Source organism: Rhinopithecus bieti, unplaced genomic scaffold, assembly GCF_001698545.2.
Source record: "Rhinopithecus bieti isolate Rb0 unplaced genomic scaffold, ASM169854v2 scaffold_1017, whole genome shotgun sequence".
Classification (NCBI taxonomy): Eukaryota; Metazoa; Chordata; class Mammalia; order Primates; family Cercopithecidae; genus Rhinopithecus; species Rhinopithecus bieti.
This window is the reverse complement of record NW_016803657.1, coordinates 4,809,382-4,816,188: the sequence shown is the minus strand read 5'-3', so window position 1 is coordinate 4,816,188 and position 6,807 is coordinate 4,809,382. Positions and strand designations below refer to the sequence as shown.

At 52.9% G+C, this 6,807-nt stretch overlaps 1 protein-coding gene across 1 annotated transcript in view; it reads left to right on the top strand.

The window, feature by feature from the left end:
- The first annotated feature begins 74 nt into the window (after window positions 1-74).
- CARD11 (caspase recruitment domain family member 11) overlaps window positions 75-6,807 on the top strand; it is a 152,892-nt gene continuing 146,159 nt past the window's right edge. Inside the window, exon 1 of the mRNA XM_017894718.1 lies at window positions 75-349. The gene's annotated coding sequence lies outside the window, so the exon portion shown is untranslated. The remainder of the gene's footprint in view (window positions 350-6,807) is intronic.

Sequence of the window (6,807 nt, the reverse complement as noted above, 5' to 3'; positions counted from 1 at the left end):
CCTTACCGCCTCCCGAAGCACCGACTCCGCCCCTCCCTCTCTTCCTTATCTTTTTCTAACCTTTCGCATTTTTTAGTCTCATTTCCTGTCGGGTTTTGCATTTCCCTCCCCCGCCCCTCCTAGCCTATGACATACTTTCTCTCCTTTTTTCTCTCCTGCCTCCTCTGGCCTTCGGACTCCTGCCCGCGCCGCCCGCAGCCCCCTCCTGGCCCTGCAGCCCCTGGGCGGGCGGCGTCCCTCGGAGGACGGGTCCGTGCCCGCGGGGACGGAGGGCCCGGTCGCCTGGAGGAAGCCGGAGGCCTGCGTGGAGAAGGCGCCCCGCGCAGCTGGCGGAGCATGAGCGCCCCAGGTAGGCGCAGCCGGGATGGGGGAGCTGGCAGAGGGGGAGCATGAGGCGGGGAGTTGGGTAAAGAGAGGAGGATACGGGGAGGAGATGGGGGGCATCAGTGAGATGACATGGTAGTGGGGCGTGGGGGGGATGGGAGTGGCTCCTGCTGGCCCCGCGATGATGGGAGTATCCGTCCCTCTCCATCTCTGTCCCCCTGCCCCACTTCTCTCTCTTACTCTTATCTCCCCTTTTCCTTTCCAACCCTTTTCTCCCTCACTTTCCACCTCGTGTACCTCTCCTCCCTGTCTCTCTGACCGTCTCTGAGTATCACTGCCCAGCAAAACCCCCACCTCCTCCTACTGGACAGGGAAAAATCAGGGGTCAGGAGGCTGCAGCCCCCTGGTGCACCTGCCCCAGAGGGAGGAAGAGAAACTTTTCTGACACCTGAAAGGCCCGGAAGTTTGCAGACCACAGCCCAGCCTGACTCAGAGGCTCCTGGGAAGGTGGGGCCTGGCTCAGGGAGGAAGGGCAGCCCCACCAAAAGCCGGTGCGGAGCTGGGAGATGGGAGAGGACAGCCCCCCCCCCCCCACAGGGACTCTACTAGAAAGGGAGTGGTGGGGGCACAGGAGGGGGCCCAGGTTCCCCACTGAAACCCGGACCAGGACTAGTCCCCAGCGGCCTCAGGCCTGAAAGCCACCTACCCCAGGAGGCCCCTCCAGGCCCGATGGGGCCACCAGGCCTTCTGCTGAGCCCCCTCTGAAGATAGGGGCAGAGAGGGTGTTTCTGTCCCTCAGGGGCTCTGAGCATCGCTGGAGGCTGTCACGGGGACCCAGGTTCATGGACAGTGGTCCCAGCTGTGAGCTTCGGGGCTGCCCACACAAACTCGGTCTTGGACCAAACTGACCTCTGTCTTGTCCCGCCTGCTCTCAAAGCCTTTGATTTGTAGTTCAAAAATGTTTCTCCTGACGTTTATGACTCGTCTTGAAGGTATAAGGTTACCAGCCTACCAGAAAGGGGAGAGAAACAGTCGATCGTTCATTCCACGTTTATTAAGTGCTCAACCTGTGCATACTACGTGCCGGAAATCCCAGGAGCCGGGAATTAATATGAGGACGGGAATTTCTCCGTCAGTGTCCATTTTTGTGCTTCATGTGAGGACAGGAATCCGTAAGGGTCCATTTCTGTGCTTTCACAGAATCTCCCGTTCTTTCCCCAGCAAGGCATCTGTAAAGAGATGATACCCCTGCCTCGGGCCGGGGCTGCCCTGAGGAGAGTAACAGTGACCGGGACTCAGCGTAGCCAAGGCCAGGGACTGCTTGGACCCGTGTAGATGTTACTTGCCTGGGTATCAGATAGGCCGTGGCTCCCCTGGCCCCAGCAGTCTTCAGTTAATGCATGAATGGTCCTTGATGTGATTTTTTAAAAAATTGTGGTGAAATACACATGACATAAAAGTAGCTCACTGAACCGCTTTGAAGTGCACAGTGGAGTGGCGTTAAGCCCATTCACATTGTCTTGCAGTGGTCACCACCATCCAGCTCTTCCCAAACTGAAACTATGTCCCCCATTAAACAACATCTCCCTGGCTCCCTCCTCAGTCCCTGGCAGTCACCCTTCTTCATTCTGTCTCTAGGAATCTGATGATTTTCCGGACCCCGTATAAGGGGGCTCATACAACCTGTGTCCTTCCCGTGCCTGGCTTATTTCTCTGAGCCTCATGTCCTCAAGGTTCATCTGTGTTGTAGCCTGTGACCGAATCTCCTTCCTTTTTCAGGATGAATAATATTCTGTCGTGCAGATAGACTATATTTTGTGTATCTGCTCATCCTTTATGTGATTTTTAAAAAATGACTTCTGGCCGGGCACAGTAGCTCACGCCTGTAATCCCAGCACTTTGGGAGACCAAGGCGGGTGGATCACCTGAGGTCAGGAGTTCGAAACCAGCCTGGCCAAAGTGGTGAAACACGATCTCTACTAAAAATACACACAAAAAATTAGCCCGACGTGGTGGTGCATGCCTGTAGTCCCACCTACTTAGGAGGCTGAGGCAGGAGAATCACTTTGAACTGGGGAGGTGGAGGTTGCAGTGAGCTGAGATCGCACCACTGCACTCCAGCCTGGGCGACAGAGCAAGACTCTGTCTCAAAAAAAAGACTTCTAAACCTAACTCTTGTAAAGATGACAACGCTTGTTTGAATCCATCAGTGGGCGTGTGTGGGTGGCTTTGTACTTGGTGGCACAGGGGACGCAGGAGGGATGTGAGAAGCTGTGCTCCAACCTGAGTAGGTTCATCACACAGTCTGTGTATGCCGTGGTCAGAGTGTGGCTGAGACGCACATGAGATGGAAAAGAATTAGGAGGAGTGGGGAGGGAAGTAGGGAGTGAACTTGGGAGATGGGAGGACTCAGAAGGTCCAAGGATCCCTGGAAGGTTCCAGGCTGAGATGGTGCTGAAAATCTCAGGGAGGAAGGGCAGCCCCACCGAAAGGGGGTGCAGAGCTGGGAGATGGGACAGGACAGCCCCCTGTGGACACTGTACTAGGAAAGGGGTGGCAGGGTCACAGGAGGGGGTCCAGGTTCTAGGAGTCCAGGAGTTCGAGACCAGCCTGGGCAACATGGCAAGACCTTGTCTTTACAAAAAATACCAAAAAATTAGCCAGACATGGTGGTGTGCATCTATAGTCCCAGCTACTTGGGAGGCTGAGGCAGTAGGATCATTTGAGCCTGGGATGTGGAAGTTGCAGTAAGCTGAGATGGTGCCACTGCACTCCAGCTTGGGCTACAAAGCAAGGCAATGTATCAAAAAAAAAAAAAGAAAAAAAGCGAGGGGCAGTGTCTAGACTTCTTTATCCTATGCAATAATTCTGGGCCCTTCCAATAAAAGACTTGCTTCCTGGGACTGAGGGGCTGTGTGACTGGTTTGGTGGTGGCTGGCAGGGGCCGTGGAGATGAAGATACACTTGTGATCATAGCTCCTCATAGCATGTCATGCAGGAAAGGCCAAATGGGGTCCTGATTCTCAGATGGTGATGATGAAAAGGCATGTCAAGTGCTGAAAAATGCAGCCTCTTGAATCCATTTTTAAAACCGCCTTTAGGCATGGCGGCTCACGCCTGTAATCCCAGCACTTGAGGTCAGGAGTTTGAGACCAGCCTGGGCAACATGGTGAAACCCTGTCTCTACTAAAAATACAAAAATGAGGTGGGCGCCTGTAATTCCAGCTACTCGGGAAGCTGAGGCAGGAGAATCGCTTGAACCTAGGAGGCAGAGGTTGCAGTGAGCCGAGATTGCCCCACTGCACTCCAGCCTGGGCAACAGAGTGAGACTCTGTCTCCAAAAAAAGAAAAAACAGACAAACAAAACCACTTTCCATTTCCTCTTGCCCAGCCCCTGCACTCTCTGCTTTGCAGGCCGTGCTCCCAGCGGCATTCCATCTTTTGGGTTGGAGCCCATGAAGGCATGGGTTCGAGGCATGACTACTGATCAGTGCTAGCCGTGTGACCTTGGCTTGCCGTGTGACCTTGGCTTGCCGTGTGACCTTGGACAGGCTTCCCGTCACCTGAGCTCTCCGAGAGTCATTTCTCTAATGAAATCAGGATATCGATACTGGTTATTTTCAGTATTGTCAGTTACACCAAGCATAAAATGAGAAAATACGGTGTATGACATAGGATACCTTTGCCGTGATGACTGAGGTCTGCAGCAGATCAGAGGCTGGATTCTGGAGTCCAGACCCAGGGCTGCAGTACCAGCCTCCCCGCAAACACCAGCTGGATGGACCTCGTTACTTTTTTCTGGTGCAACCTCCGATTCCTTATCTGCAATCTCAGTCTTACAGGGGAATTATGAGGCCCGAGGAAATCACAGACCGAGCTGATGCTCCGTCAATCTACCCTGTAGAAAAACTCTCACTCTTGGTGGTTGCAGTACCCAAATCAGTCTAGAAAATATCTTGATTGGCTGGGCACGGTGGCTCATGGCTGTAATCCCAGCACTTCGGGAGGCCAAGGTGGGTGGATCCCTTGAGTCCAGGAGCTCCAGACCAGCCAGCCTGGGCAACATGGTGAGATCATGTCTCTACAAAAAAAAAAAAAAAAAAACTAAAAAATTAGCCAGGCATAGTGGTCCCTCCTTACTTGGGAGGCCGAGGCAGGAGGATCATTTGGGCCTGGGATGCAGAAGTTGCAGTGAGCCGAGATCACACCACTGCACTCCAGCTTGGACAACAGAGCGAGACCCTGCCTCAAACAAAAAAAAAAAGGAAAGAAAATATTTTGTTCGATTGATTGAAATACAGAAACAAAAAGAGAAGGAAAAGGCAACCTTCGAGGAAGCCCCTTAAACATGCTCTTCTGCTAAAGAAAAATTAGAAGGCAACCAGGCGCAGTGGCTCACACCTGTAATCCCAGCACTTTGGGAGGCCGAGGTGGGCAGATTGCCTGCAGTCAGGAGTTCGAGACCAGTCTGGCCAACATGGTGAAACCCCATCTCTACTAAAAATACAGAAAAAATTACGCAAGCATGGTGGTGGTCGCCTGTAATCCCAGCTATTCGGGAGGCTGAGGCAGGGGTATTGCTTGAACCAGGGAGTTGGAGTTGCAGTGAGCCGAGATCGCGCCACTGCACTCCAGCCTGGGTGATAGAGTGAGACTCAGTCTCAAAAAAAAAAAAAAAAAAAAAAAAAAAAAAAAAAAAGAAGAGGAATTAGAAGGCACGGATTCCAGATGCCAGCCTCTTCCTGTGGCAGGCCACATAAGAAAAGCACAGCCAGGGCACTGCACACTCCATACAAAGAGCAGGCCCCATGCCTTGTCCGTACTCTCTCCTTGAGGGACTGCCACTCTCTGGGTCAGTGATTTTGATGGGGTGATTATTTTTGGGAGGGTAACCTTTTGGGTTGTGATTTGTTCAAGGGCTCAGAGATTATAATGGTCACTGTCACATTTGTGTAATAGGTGTTGGTGGCCAAGAGCCAGAGGGTGATAAAAGTCCTTCCAGTCCCGTCTGTGTGGCTGTCACTTCTTCTTCCCCTCTCCTGCTCCTCGAAGCACACTCGTTCCTCCAAAGTGCTGGGTTCCTCCTGGCCCAGCCGGGGCCATTCCTCAGTGGACATTATTCCTTGCAAGTCTGGGAGCCAGAAAGGGGCATGTGCAGTATCCATGCTCGCAAACAGGGTCCATCCTCCTCTGTGTGGTTTCTGTGTCTAGCGTGTCATCTTCCTTCCTGCCTCTCTGCAACTCAGGAATTTGCTGTCTTTATACCCAAGTATGATAGCACCAGAGGGGCTGCCCTGTGCCATGTCCTTGGTCCTGGTGGTGCCAAAGGCAACACCTGTCAGGACAGTGCTGATTAGGATCGCTGCCATGCCCTGGAACTGGCCTCATTCATTAAGAGGCAAGATGAAAAAAAAAAAAAAGCCAGGCATGAGGGCTCACGCCTGTAATCCCAGCACTCCAGCACTTTGGGAGGCCAAAGCAGGAGGATTGCTTGAACTCAGGAGTTGGAGACCAGCCTGGGCAACATAGCAAGACCCCATCTCTATAAAAAATTTTAAAATGAGGCAGGTGTGGTGATATGCACCTGTGGTTCCAGCTACTCAGGAGGCTGAGGTGGGAGGACTGCTGGAGCCCAGGAAGCTGAGGCTGCAGGGAGCCACAATTGCACCACTGCACTCCAACATGGGCAACAGAGTAAGACCCTGTCTCAAAAAAAAAAAAAAGGCAAAGCTGCTTTCTGGAGAGATCTACAGACTTAGAGCCTGGCAGACAAGGTGTCTATTCCGGCTCCACTACCTGTACTCTCTGTGACCCCAACAAAGTCACATGATGATTTTGAGCCTCAACTGCTGCACGTGTAAAATGGATATAAAATTACCACCCCTAGCTGGGCACGGTGGGTCACACCTGCAATCCCAGCACTTTGGGAGGCCGAGGCAGGCGGATCACCCGAGGTCAGGAGTTTGAGACCAGCCTGGCCACCGTGGCAAAACCCTGTCTCTACTAAAAGTACAAAAATTAGCCTGGCGTGGTGGTGGTCACCTGTAATCCCAGCTACTTGAGAAGCTGAGGCAGGAGAATCACTTGAACCCGGGAGGCGGAGGTTGCAGTGAGCCAAGATTGTACCACTGCACTCCAGTCTGGGTGACAGAGCGAGACTCTATCACAAAATAATAATAATAATGAGGCCGGGCGCAGTGGCTCAAGCCTGTAATCCCAGCACTTTGGGAGGCCGAGGCGGGCAGATCACGAGGTCAGGAGATCGAGACCATTGTGGCTAACATGGTGAAACCCCGTCTCTACTAAAAAACACAAAAAACTAGCCGGGCGAGGTAGCGGGCGCCTGTAGTCCCAGCTACTCGGGAGGCTGAGGCAGGAGAATGGCGTGAACCTGGGAGGCGGAGCTTGCAGTGAGCTGAGATCCGGCCACTGCACTCCAGCCCAGGCCACAGAGCGAGACTCCATTTCAAAAAAATAAATAAA